At 48.3% G+C, this 18,094-nt stretch overlaps 1 long non-coding RNA gene across 1 annotated transcript; it reads left to right on the top strand.

Annotated features, from left to right (window-relative positions):
* The first annotated feature begins 9,774 nt into the window (after positions 1–9,774).
* LOC123521153 lies at positions 9,775–11,081 on the top strand. Its single transcript, XR_006679626.1, has 3 exons — positions 9,775–9,817; positions 10,105–10,233; positions 10,558–11,081. It is a non-coding gene; the product is annotated as an uncharacterized LOC123521153 (long non-coding RNA).
* Positions 11,082–18,094: the final 7,013 nt, after the last annotated feature.

Raw genomic sequence — 18,094 nt, 5'->3', positions numbered from 1 at the left:
AGAAAGGCTATCTCTGCCCCACTTCCTCTGTCTTAAACCTTTATCGAAGATTACGTGTCTATAGATATTTAATTGTATTTCTTGTTTTCAATTGTAATCCATTGGTCTTCATATGAATTGTTATACTGTTTTGTTTACCTTGCTTGTTCTGTGCCTCAATTTACAGGCTACACTACCTGTCAGACACCTAGCCTGTGAACTGTGTCACTGTAAGTTGAGGTCCCTTTAAGATATCTCTGGAGCTGGGGACTGGCGGTTGGTGACCTGGCTGACAGTTGGTGACCTGCCTTGTGATTGGCTGCTGTGCTGAGATAGCCTAGCTCTCTCGATATATAGAGGAAGACCTGGCAGCAGACTTGACTTGAAGGACTGCTAGTGTCTCACAACTCTCTCTCATGGGAGTGAGTTACACTGAGCCATTTGTACTGCTTCATAATTTAACTGTTCGTTTCTTGTATTATATATCCATCTGTATATAATTTAACAGTTCATTTCTTGTGTTATATATATCTAATTATCTTTATAAATAAATATATTAAATTATCAGTAATTTGATTTTATCTCTCTAGAGAACCCTGTCCAACACAGTAGGTTTCCCATGTATTTTTCTCCTTGGGGCACCACGGCTAAGTAACCAATGCCTTAAGTCCACAGGAGACTGGTTGCTCTGATTACTATGGAAAAATGATTTGAAAAAAAAATTAGAATTCATAGGACTCCAAATCAAATTCCAGAAGATAAATAAGATACAAGAATCTAAAAGAACAAGAAACTACTGCATGGTTTAAAATCAGGAAACGTTCCCTTCAGAATTGTATCTTTTCATTGTATTCTGATCTCCCTGCCACACCCGTTCAGCCTGCATGTCTATCCAAGTAACGATCGCAGGATTGTGTCTATGAGTATTTGTCTCTATTGCTTTTCACTCATGAAAATTTTCCAGATATTTTCCCTTGTCTCCTTCCTTTTCTCCTAACCTTCCTCTTAGTATATATTTCTTTCCCTTTCACCCAAATTAATACTTGTTGACCCTGTAGTCCACACCTTCCCCTCCCCCACGTCCATCCCTATTCCTGGTAACCATCAACGAATGTTTCTTCTAGTGTGAAAACCTTCCCTTGACTTTTAATGTTGAGGGTTCACATAAATGACAGCCACTATAATGTCTTGAAATGTAGAAGAATTTTTATTCAGCTAATTGGGCTACCAAGAAACTAAAAATGTTTCCCCTCATAGCAGCCCTCAGTGGGCTTCTCAGTCCATCTTTAAGGGCCAAAAACCTCATTTATCCCCTGCCTAAGATTAAAGCATGCTTGAACAGAAGCAGAAGGTAAAATTAGTGGATGAACTGTAACTTTAAAAAGAGTAAGTGGGAGAGAGGGAAGATGGGATCCATGTAGATCTGCAGCCAGACCAGAAAATTAAGAGGTAAGGAGAACAAGACTGGGAGGCTGACTCATAGCAACCCAGTAGGACAGAGTAGAAGTGCCCTGGGAGTTTCCAAGACTGTAACCCTTGATGGGAGTAGAGCGCAGGGTGAGGAACAGTAAAGGGGAAGAAAAAGATGAGACAGTCCGAGAAAAGAAAGTGGTCAACGGAAAATAGAAAAATAAAGAAAAAGGAAAGCAGAGAAATAATACAAAGCAAAGGAATGTCAAGAAAAGGAAAAGAAAAAGCAACAGGGGAAAACTAGGAGGTGCAAGCACCCAGAATGAGTCAGCGCCTCCTGCCTGTCAAGGAGCTCCTAGGGCAGGGACCGGGGTGAGTAAGGGGTAAGACTGTCTTGCCTTGGCCATTTGGGGGGCAATGTCTTTCCTGGATGGCGTTCTTGTCAGCGTATATGCTGTGTGCGGACAAGGCACCTAATTCAGAGGTCATTTTTGCAGACTGAGAGTGCAGTTAAGTTCAGGGTGCTAGGTTTTGGAAGGATTTGTGCTAGGCCCATGAAGAAGGTGAGGATCAAATGGATAGCTGAGGGATGATTTCTTGCCAGTCCAGGGGTAGCAAGGTACCCTGCACTAACAACCCTGCTGAGATGGAGTTCACGCACCTCCAGATTCCCAGACAGTTCAACTGGCGAGAGGTCCTGGAGGGCACAATCCGGCCCTCAGGCAGAGCAGGCACACCACATTTGTACAATAAAGAACATTCATTACTTTTTAAAAGAACACCATCATGGAGATTCAGAAATGTTGTCAGCACCATCTTACAACCAGTTTGGAAATAACATTTATTCATTGATTTTCAATTCCTGTATTTCTGTTAAATGTAATATAATTGTACTCAATTTTATTACTGTTATTTAATGCCATATTAAGTACATTGCTATTGTGTTATAATAATTCTAATTATATTATATTATTGTATTTCAAAGTGAATTCACTATCTGAATGTATTCACTGCCATTCAACGTTGATTTAAAGTAAGTTTAATCTCCAATTATTTTCAGTTTCTTATATATATCTAATACAATTTAATGCTACACGAAATTGAAACACATTTTACTGATTTATTTTCTTTTATTTGTTTAAAGGCTTCACTTTCTGTGTTTATTATTTCATAGTATTGTATATAATTTATTTTAATAAATTTAATGTAAAACAATGTTTGCCTTCAATATTCGACTTAATAGAATTTCATTTTATACTTAAATAATTTTTACATAATCCTGTACCTTATATTTATCTTAATTTTGTTAGTTTAAGTTAATATTTATCTAAAACATTTTATTTTTCCTGTTTTCCAAATCCTCCTTGTCACCTGTCACGCCTGTCGTCTGCCACCTAGCGGTCACTTTAACTTTCTCGCCGGAGCTCAGTCGCCAACAGGATGGGACGTGAGCGGCCTGTGTTGCCCGCCACAGAGTTCCAGGAGGCCAGCGCATCACTTGGGTGTCCTGGCGTTGACAGAACGCCGGCCCAGAGCGGGGGCAGGAGGTTGTATTGGCAGCCTTCCAGGTTTGCGGGCCTCACAGCCCCTCTCGTCGTTGGTGTCTGTGTCTATCAGGCTTGGTCGACCAGCACAAGGCGCTCACCCGCTGTGACCTCGCGGACCGGACCCCGGTCACGGACAAGTAGAAGGCCTGCACGCACAGCGCGTTCATCCACAGGGACTCCCATGGGCTATCTGCCGTTTGGAGGCACCCGTGAAGTGCACTGTAACCCTACCTGGGCTCAGGAGACTCAGCCACGAGTGGTGAATCTTAGTTGATTCAGACTACGGAGAATCTGAGACCCCGTTTTGGGTTCAGACCGGTCCTGGTGGCTCTCCGTCACCCAGGGAGATGGCGTGCGCTGCACGTGCTTGGACTCGCTTTTAGTGAAGCCGGACCGTGGGAGGCGGTGGTTGATTATTTCAAAACGCACGTGTGAGTTCCAAGGACAGGCCCTTAGTGGATTCAGACTCGTTAGGGAACTTCTCCGTTGAGTTTCCGAAAGAATTCTTTGCGGGTGTAGAAAATCCTTTCTCCCGCAAAGCCTCTAGTGGTTGCGAACTCTTGACAAGCTGAGCAGCCGAACGTGTGTAATCACTGTGGCACCAGGGCTCCTGGGAACCTGCCCTCGGGGCTCACACTCTGAGCAGTAGAAATTCTGTTTCAGGGACTGGCAGCGACCACCCGTCCAAGGGTGAAGACCCAGACCGTCAAAGGAACAGAATTGTTCCAAGTGCTAACTTGGAGCCTAATGAGCAGCTCTGGTGGCTCCCGGTTGCCAAGGAAGTCGGTGTCCTTACACCGAATATGGGCACCGAGCACGGTGAAACCCCACTGTATGTTTTCCAAATACCCACTTGGGGGTTGGGAAATATACCTGGTGGATGGCTCCAGTCACCTGCAAACCAGGTGTCCCCTCCACCCTTCATGAGACCCGGACTGTTAGAGGCGGCGTGATCCCCATGATCACCATCCCCGAGCACATGCCTGGGAGCGATCGGGAAGTGCCTCCATCACGGGAGCACACGTTGGGCCCCCTCCGGGAGGTTGACCAGAGTGTCCCAGGACCTCCGGGAGTGAGCGCTATGGGATCGCGTGGCAGGCCTTTGGCAGGATCACGGTTGGGGGTGGGGGTGGGGGCATGGAGAGAAGCCTTCGCCCGGTCTTCTGGTGTGGTATTTCTTTCGCTGAAATTGGCCATTTTGGGCCACCAGATCAGTGCTGACACGCTCATCTTTGGTGGCCCTCACTGAAGAAAGGTCGGCTTGCTGCTCTGGACGTGTGCGTTGGTTCCCTGGGTCGCCTTTGGGTTACTGATGGCCCGTGGTGCGCTCCCTTCCATCCCGCGTGAGTCGCCTGCCTCGAGTGCCCATGCGCCAGCTGTCGCGAGTCCAGTTGTGTCCCGACCTGTGGTCCCTCCTCCGACCTCCAGCGCCCTGAGGGTGGCGGGACCCACAGAGAGGTTGGCGGGTTGGGTCTTTGTGCTCCCCGCGTCCTCTCCCCGCTGCAGGCATCTTGGGCGGCCGTGCCACGCTTAGCGGAGCGCCTTCCACGCCCCCTGGGCTCTGTCTCTCATGTCAGGCACTCTCCATGTACTCTCGTTGGCCGTCCTTCCGTGGCCCTGGGTGGGTCTGGTGAGGCAGAAACCGGGCCCTTTTCCTTCCTGACCTCACCCAGCACCCGACAGGGCTTTTTTGAGTTCTCTTTTCCCTCTCCTCGAGTGACTTGACTTGAACACACCCTCATCGATGTGGTGCCGTCGTGCTCTCCCCAGCCGGACCTAAGCTGCGCCAGACGAGGGACGGATGTTCATGGCCAACGGGACCGCTCCTCTCGCTCTGTCCGTGGGCCCCTAGCTTCTTCCCGCCATCCGCTTGTCAGCGTGTGGGGGAGGGCAGGGGTGTGGAATCGGGCTTGCAGTTGCACGTGCGCTCTTTTCGCCTCACGGCGTGGGCAGTGTATGGGTCTTCCTGAGCCAAGCAGCTAGCTTGAGCTAGGGGTTGGAAAGGTTCTGTCTTTCCTGCTACACTGCACCTATGGAGGACTTATGATGCTGTTTTAGGTGCTTTTATAAGCTTAACTGGTTGCATGAACCCTCTAACCCTAGTTTTAGAGTTCCAGTTCAGTCTAAATGACTGTTTCTGAACTAAAGCAGCCACTCATTCTTGTAAGGTGTTTGCTTTTATAAAGGTAAGAACCACAGCCTGGACCACTGCATGGTTTTTCCACGGCTCTGAATGAAAAGACTGCGAAGCCAGAAAGCATCGTTAATGTACATAAGCTGAGTGGGGAATGTGGGAAACAAAGATTTCTCCCCAGTTGCCTCCCCCAAATGTATCATCTCAAAGTTAGTTGCTTGCTGCGTGTGGTGAATGTGACTATACACTGAAAGGCCAACAGAGGTTAGGGGTTGGTTATTCTCCCCTAAGGGTTGTCATCCATCTAGAGTTAAGCAGATACCATTGTTTATCCCACAAGAAGATTAGGGCCCACTCCCTTCTGATGAGGGTAGTAATAGAGGTCGTCAAGCCCACTTAAGAGTCACCAAGGTGAGGCTGCTATGTTGAGTCTAGGGTCTGCCCTAATTGCCATGTGTATATACCTCTGGTTCCTCCCCTGCCTGCTGCATGCACACCCACCCCTAGCTGGTTCCCTTCTTGCCATGCTCATGCCTATGGTAGGTACACCCCCTTCCTATGTTGTGTATGCCTATTGTACAGTCCCTTCCTGTGATGTGTGCGGTCACCTGTCTCTGAAAGGGAAGCCTTGGTCAGCTGTAAGAGAAGTCCTCTCTCCAGCTCTGTCCATGTTGGACCACCAAGTGAAGCTGAGGTGAGCATTGCTACCCTGAAGTGTGTCCACCTCCGTTCTTTCCATCTTTCCTGTGTCTCTCATTCTATAGGACTTTTAGTCTTGATCTGTCTTAACCGTACAATTGTGCCTGTTTGAACCCATGTCGTTGTAGGGGGGCTGACATTCTGGGAACAGTTGAGAATTGTGAAGGGTGTTATCATCGGTCGGAGTGCACTATGAAAAGGATGCCTGAGCAAACACAGTAAGGACATTCTGGAACACAGGCCAGGGGAGGGAGAGGTTCAGAGGAGTATATCAACAGGGGAGGGTGTTTATTATGTCAAGTCCCCTTCACCAAGGTTGCCCTGGGGAGCACCCTAGGGTGTTTTCATTAGGTTCCCAAGGCGGGAATGGTTGGGGTCAAGACCTTCTGTCAAAAAGAGGGGGTGGATGTGGATTGCAAAAGGCATTTCCACCCACTATTGTCTCTGCCTTTTGCTTTGGTTTTCATTGAAAGGCCCAGGAGAAGGGGGGGGGGGGGGGGGTAGTAGGGGGTAGTCTTCGCTTTGCTAGAAGGTTTTCTTTCACTACACAGAAGGGGGAGGGGACCTCAGAGGGGAGGAGTGTGCTGTGTTGGATAGTGTGATCAATTGGTTTATTGTGCCAACCTGGCCTATAAGAACAATTGAGGTTTAATAAGGTTGTGATTTCATTTGGTGGGCAGAGAGATTAAAAATGGCTCTGAAGGACCCAGGTGCTCTGTCTCTCTCTCTGTTCTCTGGTGATGGGGACCCACTATGTGATTGCCTTTTAGCTAAGGTCTCTGCCTCCAACTGTGAGCTAATATGCTACCTGTGGGGGGCACCTGACCCATGGGTCCTGCCCCTAAAGCTCGAGGTTTTCCTTTCAGGTGTGCCATTGCCATGCTGCTGGTGTGTTGCCATGCTGCTGCCTGAGCTTGGGATGGTTGGATCCCGTGATCTGGTTAATTGTGGGGGGACTCACCTGGCTGTCTGCTGCCTCTGGCTGGACTGACTGCATTGCTCTCTGGAAGCCTCAGCTGTCTGCTTGCTTCCTTGACCTTGGAAGGAGCAGCGCTTGCAAGATGATGGATTTGCCAGGATATTAATTATTTCATGGAAGTGGTTTAAACTGAACCACCCCCACTCCCCACCCCACCTCCCCTCGGCATTGTGGGGACTGTTACAGTACTTCTTGTTTTGTGTGCTGTAGGGGAGGTAGGCAGTTGGGGGTTGAGAGGTAGGGAGGTAGCTATGCAGGTGGGGGTTGAGAGGTAGGGAGGTAGCTATGCAGGTGGGGGTTGAGAGAGGTAGGGAGGCAGGCAATCAGGGCTGAGAGGTAGGGAGGCAGGTAGGGGGGAGGAGGAAGGTAGGGAGGTAGCTATGCAGGTGGGGGTTGAGAGAGGTAGGGGGCAAGCAGGCTGGGCTGAGAGGTAGAGAGGGAGGCAGGTACGTGGGGGGGAGGCAGGTAGGTAGGTAGGTGGAGGGGGGAGGCAGGTAGGTAGGAAGCGAGGGGGGAGCTCTAGGGGGGGAGGTAGAGTTAGCGAGGGGCAGGTGGGGAGGGTGAAGTAAGCACGATGGCAGTGATCTAATTGTTAAAGTCATCCCCTTGACATAAGGTTTGTGGCGTTCGCTTCCTTGCGTGCCCAGGGTCAGCGTTAAGGGCCAGGGGACACGAGGGCAGGGAGAGTGGAGTTTGGAACATTCCATTCTGGCCCGCCCGCCATGAGCATCCCGATCAGGCTCTGCCAGGTGGCCCTGTGCGGCCTTGGCCGAGTCGGCACGGCCATGTGGGTGAGGGTCTGTGTGTGCTCGGCATGCGCCCGGGTGGCCCCTCGCCAAGCACAGCAGATGCACAGAGGGCGACCTCGCGCATCCCCTCTCCCTCCAAGCCAAGTAAGGGGCTCGTCTGTCTCCCTGGGTCGACCAGGGACCCAGGCGGAGAGGAGCAAGGGCAAAGAGAAGCGGAGGAGTGTTCCGGTGGCGGCCAGGGGTTCCAGCACGAGGCCAGCGGGGGCGTGCAGATTATTTTTTTGCTGAAGTGTGATGCTGGCATAGTTACATTCCCAAAGATCAAAAGAGTTAACAAAAAGGTCCAGAAATTAACTCAATCCCGAAACATTAAACAAAAGGCGTGCTGGTGCCTCTGTGTATTAGTGTTAAGCTGCTACCCTGAATGCCACAGGTACAATATGCATCAGCTGCTATGAGGAAGAATGATTGACAGTCTCATAAACTCTATGCAGGGCCATTTTGCGTCACGACTAACATGATGGTCGTGGGTGATCTGTTATTCTATAATAAAGTCGTTGTTGTCTTTTTAATCAGGAGGAAAATATGAACTAGTTAACAATGAAGCTGAATAAACAGGGGTGACAAATGCATTTAGATTATTCAATTGTTGCCCCGAAGAATCAAACATCTGGTGTGGAAATCCCCGCTAAAAGTCCTCTACTTCATCCACGTTCTTCTGGGACATGGGTTTCAGTTTGGAAGCCCTGACAACCAGAAGAAAGTAGAGAGAGACTAAGCATGATGAAACCTCTAGACTTTGAAAACTTCTTGGAAGCTGTGTGAGGCAGAAACTGCAGAGACAAGGCAAATTGAAGCTTCCACTAAAAAGGAGCAATGGGGAAGTGGTAAGAGTGCATCCTGGCAAAGTGGAAAACCATTCAAAGATTTTACAGGACACTCCTGTTGAGTTTCAGCTCTCCCAGGTTTCACTGTGGTTTCAGAGTCTTCAGAGAAGATACCCCCAAATTTGTGGGGGAAGGCAGAGGGACACAGAGACTGTACAGGGAAATGTTAGTCAAATTAACTGTGTAAGAATTAAAAGGCATGCAAACACTTGTTATAAATAAAGAAAAATAGAGACACAGCAGGAAAAGAATTTGCCCTGCGTTCCATAGACAAACTGCTCATCCCCTTACTAGACAAGGACTCTGAAAGATTACTAAAGAAAGACAAGCAATCAGCGAAGGAGGAGAACAGATCAAGGCACGCATTGGCAATAATAGGAGAAATAAAGATCTAAACACCATAAAGAATGGGCCATGTGTTTGCTCGCCCTAAAAATCAAAGGCAAGAACAGGAAACCATTGACACCTCATTGTCTCCAACCATATTAGCAAAAATGGAAAATAATCATTCCCATTCTACTTATGAGAAAGACAATAAGAGCAGTGTTTTCGTGAATAATTGGTGAATCTTTCAGACTTTCAATGGGTGATGAAAACACAAGCCATGTTGGCACACGGGTCCGGCTCCAGCAGGTGGCGCTGGCGCTCCTGGGACAGAGTCAGGCTCTGTGCCACCAGGCATCTGGGCCTTCAGGGGGGGATGTGATGGCACGCCCAGAATCGGCCACAGGGGGCGCTCTGCACACGTGCACTGGCATCCCAGGCAGCCTTTGGGGGCGGGGCCGGCATTTCCGGGGTTGGAGCCCCTGCCTTTGAGAAGGGAAATGATCACGTGACTCCTGGCTGTCTGCGCAGGCACACTGGGGTCCCCTCTTGGCTGAGGGGAGGAGCTTACAAGATCCTGGAAGAGATCAGCGGCTTCCTGCGAGCGCTGAGCAGAGATTCGCAGGTCGAGGAGACACCATGTGGGCCTCAGGTGGCGGAGAACGTGAAGTGGCCCGCGATTCAGCAAGTGAAGGGGATGGCCGCGAAGGTACGCACCACCCTGAGAGCCAGCGTGGTCATAGGGGAGCCGAGGATACCTGTGACGAAGGTGTCCATGAAGGCCTCAGAGGCCATGGAAGCCTTGTTGGCTCTCAGGGGCATGCAGGCCAGGATGGGGCCCGGGGGAGCCCTGAGGGATCCCAAGATGCAAGTAGCTCCAGGGGTATTGATCAGGATGGCCCTGGTAGCTCCAGCAGTGGCCGTCAAGTGCAACCCGTTGCCCTAGGAGGCCAGGGGGCACCTGGGAACACTGAGCAACCGAGTGGTGAAGAGGCAGTGGACACAGCAGAGCCTCCCGCTCCTGGCGCAGTGCAGGCCCAGGCTGCACCAGAGCCGGCTGGAGATCCGGTGCCTGCACCTCGAGGTCCAGCAAACCGAAATCTCGAATTGTATCCTTTGAAAGAGAAACTCGAGCCCCACCCCCACGGGGTCCTGTGTGTCCAGTGTGACAGTCTCAGCGGGGTCTTGGACCATGGGGTGGAGCGAACTGCAGGGGTCTGGATAGATATAAGAGTCCTGGAGGTACTGAGGGCTGGGGTACAGGGGTGGTGTTCAGTGGGAGGGAGGCAGTCTAGGCCGGTTTGAGCTGGGTATTGCTTGAAGCCAGCCCTGAGAGGGATGAGGAGGCTGGGGCTCAAAACCAGTGTCTGATGGCCCCTTAACCACATCCGTGCAGCACAGTCGTCGTACCATTCCGGTCTCCTCTGGAGGCAGAGATTGCGCGCAGTTTCCTGGCCATGGATTTACCGAGCTGCGAGGAAGAGATTGATATGCAGTTGACGGTTCAGGGCAGCGTCATGACTGTGTAAGTTCTAGAAGGGGCCTGCGTTGATTAGGGTGGCAGGTATTTGGCCTGATATCAGCCACAGGGAGCACATATTTGAGATAAAATGCAAACCCACTGCTATCCCAAGGCTGTCAATCTGTATGGAGACAGCCAGCCTGACCTTTCTCCCTTGGAGCACAGGCGGGTTTCAATTGTGACCTTGGGTTTAATAATCCGAGGTGTTAATCTGTACCCCACCCCACCCCTCCAGGAGAGGCTGACTCTGGTCTAAGGAGATACTGGGTGCACTCACTGCGATGGCTTTGCTGGCCTGGAAAATAATATCTTCTCCCCTCACTTTAGCAGGTGGAGTGAAGAAGACATTTTTGTGTTACGAATTTACACCAACTGTTTCCTGAAACAACTTAGCCTGGTGAAACGCCATCTTGCCAGCTTTGCACCTCCAGATCTGCGAAACCCTGAAGGGCAAAGGGGGGCTGATGCCTAAGCTTCCTTCCAAACGTACCCAGTGTTTCCTTCCCAGAGCACTGATTGCTTCAATCGTTTGCCACTATGAGCCTGTTTGCCTGAATTAGACCTTGAACGTGGAGGACCCACTCCTTTGGTTTTCTTGTTTGGGAGGGAAGAGGGCGCTTCATTGTTTGTCACTGCAGAAAATAAAACCGAGCTGCAACATTTCGTCCTGATATTTGAGGGGAGGTTCTGGGACTCAGATTTCCAATTAATTCAATAGAATTGAGGACAATTGGAGAACCAAAGTTCATTTTTTTCTGAAATGTGTTCTGTCATTCAGCATTCACCACTGAAAACATTTTGGAATTGATTTTCCTTTGTATATTTGCATGTATGTATTAGTGAGCGCACCTATGTATGCAGTGTAACGTTTTCAGGAGGTTAACATTAAAATTTTCTTGTGCACATTGGGTTTCTTTCATGAATTTTTCTTTCACATGTAAGTTTTTCCTATCACTAAACTTGAATAAAATGTTGCTATAACAGGTGTGCATAAAAGATATGCAATAGGCTCCAAGTACACTGTGAAATAAAGCAGACTAATTCAGCGTATTCAGGAAAGACTTTAGGAGTAATTACTGCTTTGGGCATGGGTGATGGGGCAGAGCGCTGTTTAATGAACAGTGAACTACCTACTGGGGAATTTTTCTGCATGTATGGTTTATAAGACCATGGCAACATATGTACACATGTGCTTGACACAATGGATTCATGGATGGGTTGTCATCAGAGCTGCACGATCCCCAAATGAAATGATTTTATAAAATAAATTTTAAAACTGGCACTACAAAGATTCTTCATTGCAAGAAATTGTTTAAAACCTCCCTTCGTGGACTCAAACTTCTCCCCTCTGGTTTAGCAAGCCAGGGGAATAGCCATGCCACCCTGTGTGTCTGAAGAGAACTCTTCTCTGTAGGGTTTTCAAGGGCTGACTTTGTAGAAGGAGATTGCCAACCCTATCTTCTGAGGCACTGGTGAGTGGACCAACACTTGTAACTTTTATGTTCACAGGGTACAAGTTTACTGTTTACCTCTCCCCTGTGTGTCAAAGGAGAAGTATTCTTTGGGAATGAAAAGCAAATTGTTTGGAAGTAGATTTATGGGATTTTCTTCTGAGGGACTTCATGATAAACTCAAATTTTTAACTTTTGTCTTTGCAGTCTATGGAAATAGCTAATTTTACCAACAGTCTGTGTCTAAAGAAAAATGTTCTCAGGATAGTTTTCAAGGCCTGATTTTTTTGAATTTGATGGCTAGATCTTACTTCTAAAGTGCCTCTGATTGGACTCAAATGTATAACCATTTAGTTAAGGGAGTAGCAGAGTAGCTGATTGTACACCTCTGTGTATCAGAAGAGAATTCTTATATTTATTCAAGGACAGATATTTTGGAAGTGGGTTTTCAGGCCTTTCTTCTGAGCCACCTCTGAGCATATTCAAACTTCAGACCTATGTTTCACGGACCAGGGAGTAATTGCTTGCAAAACATCTGTGCTCCTCAGAGAATGGTGTTCCACATGATTTTCAAAGCTCCTGGAAGTACATTGCCAGTCCTTTCTTTTGACGCACCTATGATTAGGCTCAACGTTCTAACCTCTTTTTTAACAGACTGGGGAAATGACTGTTTGCACCATACCTGTTTTTCAGAAGAGATGTCTTCTCGGTCGGGGTTTCTAGGGTGGACTTTTGAACTTACGTTGCCAGGTCTTCCTTCTGAGGGCCTGCTATCTGGATTGGAATATTTAATCTTTTCATTAGAAGCTCGGCCAGGTGACAATTTGTACCACCACTGTTCAGCAGAGGAGACTCTGTTCTCTAAGACTTTAAGCCTAGGATTTTTGGAAGTAAATTGCCAGGCCTTTCTTGTGATTTGTTTTAGTGGGACGCAACCTTCTTACCGGTATGTTCACAGCCAAGCCGTGACTTCTTGGAACTCCACCATGTTTCTTAACAGAACAGCGTTCCATCATCTATCAGTTGTGACCACAGGAAATTGTGCTTGCCGCAGGGGCAGGCCTGTTTGGCAAAGCTTTTGAAAAGGCATGGAGCGACGTTTCCCCTCTCTAATCAGGCATTTGGCCTCTCTGTACTCCCTACTCCTGCACAATGTTATGGGGGAAGTGCTCCCAGTTTATATAAAGAAAATCGCTAGGTCTTTCTTCTGGAGCATCTTTAGTGAACTCAAGTTTCTGTGCGTCATGGCACCAAACAAGCTAGTTAAGTGCAATGCCTGTGTGTTCAGGAGAAATCTGTGCTTCACAGCACTTTCTGTAGCTTGCTGTTTGTCAATTGATTGTCAGTATATTCTTGTGACACTTTTCAAAAAATGCTTATGAAATTTCTAACCTTTATGTGAGCAACCATGCGAGTTAATTGTGTGGGGACCCCCCCCCCTATGTGTCAGAATGCACCTCAGCTCATTAGGGTTTTAAACGCTGGGGTTTCTTTGTGGGTGGGGGGCGTGGAGTAGATTACCATGCCTTCTGAGGTGCTTTAAATGGACTAAAATTCTAACCTCTGTTTTGGCAGACCAGAAAAATAACTGCTAGCCCCACTGTGTGTCAGATGAATACTCAGCTCCTTAGGCTTTGCAGCAGATTGCCATTCCTTTCTTCTGAGGTGCCCTGGAGTGGGCTCAAACTTCTCAGATTCTTGTGAGCATCCTAGGGAAAAAAACGGAAACATCCATGGGTGATAGAAGCTGGCTGTGCTCTATAAGGCTCTATATGGTTGGATTTTTTTTAATTTCTTGCAATTTCTTTGCAAGGACTTTCCTCTGTGGCCCCTCTGAGTGGACTCAAATTTCTAACTTTTATGTTAGCAGGCTAGTCAAATAACTGTCTTCACCATGTTGGTGTCATAGGGGATCCATGGTGCGTAGGATTGTCAAGACCTGGGTTTTTAGAAATTCATTAGCATCCCTTTCTGAGGTGCCTCTGTGTGAACTCAAACTCCTAAGCCTTACTTAGGCTACACAGGGAAACAACTTGCAATCTCCAGGGCATGAGAAGCCAGCCTTCTGTGTTCCAGATCTCAGGGTCAAAAGCTACATTACTACTTTGCAGACGGCCTCAGTCTTTCTCAACCCCAAGAAGTTGCCAAACAGTCACTAGGGTTTCATAAGACAGAGACATCACCACTGAAATACCTGTGGCTGGCCATGGCCTCTTTGGTTACAGAGGGCATAGAACCCACATCCTTGAGCACCATAAGGTTAGCTATGCACTTGTTAGGCTTCATGAGAGTGGTCTTGATCTCTGGGAACCAGGAGGTGGGCTACTGTCTCCTTTAGGACCAGAGAAAGTGAGGGGAGGGGGGAGTCTGACAAGTGCTTTTACCTGAAGAGGTGATCAGTCTCCTAGTTTACAGAGCAAGGAACATGCATGTGCCTTTTATGCCCAAGTGTTGAAGCCATTTTCCATGTGTTGCAGAGTTGGGGGTAAATGTTTCCTTGAGCCCGTAACCAGAGTTATGGCTTCCAGGAAAACAGGGCAGTTCCAGCCGCTTCTGAGCCCCAAGAGGCAGGGGTATATAATGCCCCATGTGTCCTAAAATACCACACTGATGCCTTCCTGAGCAGAGGGGACAGAACCTGAGGATGCTGCCTCCTGGGTATCAAAGGGAAGGAGCACAATCTCCCCTAATAATGCATGTAGGGCTCATGCCACTTTGATTTTGAAGTAATGGAAATATGGCCTCCTGGGGTCTACAAGGCATGACCCCACGGTCTAGGTTCCAGACCCTGGGATACTGGCTTGATGGGTCCAAAGGAAGGTCCCACAAACTATGAGAGGACTAGAGAGTCAACTAGGCAGTTGTATATACAAGAGGGAGGGCCACCACTACGCTGAGGAGCTTTGGACTGAGCTAGTTAATAGCTCTGTACTCTAAGAGGCAAGAGCACAGACTTTTCAGCCCAAGTGTGGAGCTGCCACTTTCCTGAGGAAGATAGAACTGAGGACAAAATGTTTCCTGATAGCCGGCAGGTGGAGACCTGCCTGGGTTTCAGGAGGGAGTCGAGTCACCTGCTCTCTCCGGAGCAAGGCCAAATTCCAGATGGTATGAAGTCATCCTCCTCACTTTCAACAGGACATAGTACCAACTCCTGGAATATCAGGCAGCTGGAGGAACCCTTCCTGGTTTCTGGAACAGGGTCCTGACCTGCAATCCACTGGGGCCCAGAGCAGGCCCAAGCCCTTCTGATATTAAGGTCTTGAGAATACACACCCTTGGGTTCCAGGCCGCAGGGCAAAAGCCTACTTTATTAATATACAAGAAGCTCAAGGCCTTCTGACGACCAAGTGGCAGGGAGAAGGCCACATTGGTTGCAAAGTGCTGGGCAAACGCCACTTGGGGACCGGGGGTTTGGCCACATTACTTCATAGGTATAGGGGATAGAGCATCAAAGGCTAAATGTGCACTTGCTGGGCTCCCAGAAAAGCTTCAGCTTTTCCTGGAATCCAGAGTCTCCAGACACCTTGACCTAAAACCCAAGAGCAGGGCCATTATTTCCCTGGACACAGTGGTGGACCTCGTACCTTTCATTAGCAGTCTTCTGTGACAAGCCCTTCACAGCTCCCATAACCTGTAGGGGTCCAGATAGAAGAGGCGATTGCCTTCCAGGTCCCAGTTGCAAAGCTATTACCTCTCTGTGGCAGAAGAGGTCACTGCTTCTCAACAGAAGAGCTTTTGCCTCCAGGAATCTGAATGGCCAAGCCAGGTGCTTCTGTCTCAGGCTCCTAGGTTTTAGAGGGTGGGGCCAACATTTCCCTGAGGACCAGAGGGTGGGGCTATGTTCTCTTGTGCTAAAAGAGGCAGGGCCACAGCCTACTCAGTCAAAGTGTGTATTGCTAAGCTTTTCTGATTTCCAGGAACTGGAGCTGTCACCTCCAGAGTTTCAGAGCGCACAATCACTAACTGCATGGACTCCAGAGATCTGGTACATCACTGAATAAACTCCAAGAGAGGAACCAAAGCAAAGGAAGTCCCAGAGCGTAGGGACACCACTTTAAGTACCAAAAATGCAGAGGCCATGTGTGGGACTCCAGAGTAGGTTTCATGACCTCCTAGTGGGTAACCAGCCTATGCACTCATTTACCCCAACACTGTGGCCATGATTTCCTGGGCTCAAAAGGGCAGGTCACTTTCTCCATGAGTGTAATAGGATGACTCTGCACCCTCTAGAACTGCAATTGGCTAGGCTACAGCCTCCTAGTGGCCAGAGGGAACTGCGTCATGGGTATTAGACAGGTTCAGTGCACCCCGGAATTCAGAGGTTATTTCCTAGATATGAGGACCCAGCCTCCTGTTTGGGAATCACAGACTATATGACTTGTGCTTGACTCATCCCTCCCCTCAGAACAGGCATCATCCCCCCTCCCCACCACTGCTCAGTTGAGGGTTGCAGCTACTGCAGCTCCACACACAAACACATGGAGGACCTTCCGTCTGCTAATAAGCCTCCTAAGCAAAAAAGGCCTCTCTAATCTGTTCCCATGACCAACAAGTCCCATGTCGTGCACAGACAATTCCTAAATGGACACAAACCCACTGCAGGCTTCCTACTTGAAGGCCCTCAGTTCTCTGGTGGGTCTGCAAGTTTAGGGCAACCACATGTTTCTTTAGTCAGTAAGCACACTTTACCTTTGACAAAGGCTCAGAGGCCCCAAATTTACCAGCAGACACCCTAGCCAAGGACACTCAACCCAGTTTCCCTGTGAGTCCCCAAGCCCACTGCAGTAATCTTGCATTAAGGACCAATAACACAGCAAAGCAGCTGCCCTCAGAAGTCTCTCAATTCTGCATGCATTCAAATATCACAGCCCACTACGCCTCCTGTATCTCCGCCCTGAGGGAGCCTGTGCGTGTTCAAAAGACAATGTTTTACATACAATTTAAGCAATTGCCTAATTTCCCTCAAAACTACTCTGCTAGAATTTCCCACTGCAATCCAGGAATCAAAAGTCATATATATGATTGAACACACACATATTACCCAAACCATGCTGACAGGCCAAGGTGTCAAAGCTCATCAACAGGATACCCAAAGGAGGGCAAGCAGGTCTTTGCCCCTAATGATCAGTCAACGGCTGCATCCGCTGTTTGAAAATCTCAACTTTAAGATTTATTCTTTTCAAAATAGCATTAGTCATGTGCACATTATTTCAATTTCGTTACTCAGTACAAATGAAAATGAACCTTTTAATTTTCCCAGTTTCACGAAAAGTTTTATTCCAACTGGTGCAGACACATAGTCCCAGCCTTCCGAGTGTACTTCAGCACCAAGGCCACTGCAGTCACCTGTTCCGGGGACAGCTCGTGCTTTTAGCTCTGTGGACGGGCCAAGGTGTCAAAGCTCATCAACAGGATACCCAAATGAGGGCAAGCAGGTCTTTGCCCCTATTGATACATCCAATGGAGATCAGCTCTCTTGCTCTGTGAGACCACAAGCCCACAGTGTCCTCCACATAATGCTTACGTGATAAGCCCGTGAGACTGAGGTAAGTCATGCCAGTCTACCGTTTCTGCTGCTTCCAGTCGGCTGCTGCAGCTCAGTATGGCACCAGAATGTAGGAAGCTCTGAGAATCCATGTCCAAGACACAGGGACAGGATGCTGTGTACCAAACTGAAGTTTGTGATGGCAGGATGGCTGCGTATGTAAGCAAGTGGCTTAATCCCATTGGGTGGAATTTCCACACCTGATTTCCATAAAAAGCAACCTATCCCCCCTGGACTACACTGCCCAATCCTCTTGCAAGTGGCATTGTCTGCAAATATTTTCTTACAAGGGCCCCCTACTGGTGTAGATCCAGACGCCCTTCAGGGAGCTTCTCCCAAAGACTCATAGTGCCCCTATAAGACAGAGGAGAACTGTTCCTGTGAGTTTCTGAGCCCATAATTCTAACTAGATTTAAAAACCAGAGACTACAGGACAGGATGAAACTACTTCCTTTTTTCAGAAACAAAAATTCTTTATAGGAGTAGAAAGGCATATCTTCGGAAGTGTGTAAAATGGTTCCGAAATGCTGACCTTGCTATTAGGATCCTAGTGTGTAACCCACATTGCCCCCAGGGTTCCACCTTCTGAAAGACTAAGGCCACTGTAACATAGGTGCTGTCTCACCTCCTCACGCCCAGTGAAACCTCAAAGAGCTGAAACTCAAGAGGTGTTTCGTGCAAAAGCTTTGAAAGTTTCCCACTTTGCCAGGATGCACTCTTATCACTTCCCCATTGCTCTTTTTGAGTGGGATCTTCAATTTTCCTTCTCTCACCAGTTTCTGCCTCACATAATTTCTGAGAAGTTTTCAAAGTCTTTCAGTTTCATCATACATATTCTTTTTGTACTTTTTTCTGGTTGTCAGGGCAT

Source organism: Echinops telfairi, unplaced genomic scaffold, assembly GCF_000313985.2.
Source record: "Echinops telfairi isolate 266 unplaced genomic scaffold, ASM31398v2 ScPeMD7_7472;HRSCAF=8510, whole genome shotgun sequence".
Lineage (NCBI taxonomy): Eukaryota > Metazoa > Chordata > Mammalia > Afrosoricida > Tenrecidae > Echinops > Echinops telfairi.
The sequence above is the reverse complement of the archived record's forward strand: the minus strand, read 5'-3'. Positions and strand labels throughout refer to the sequence as shown.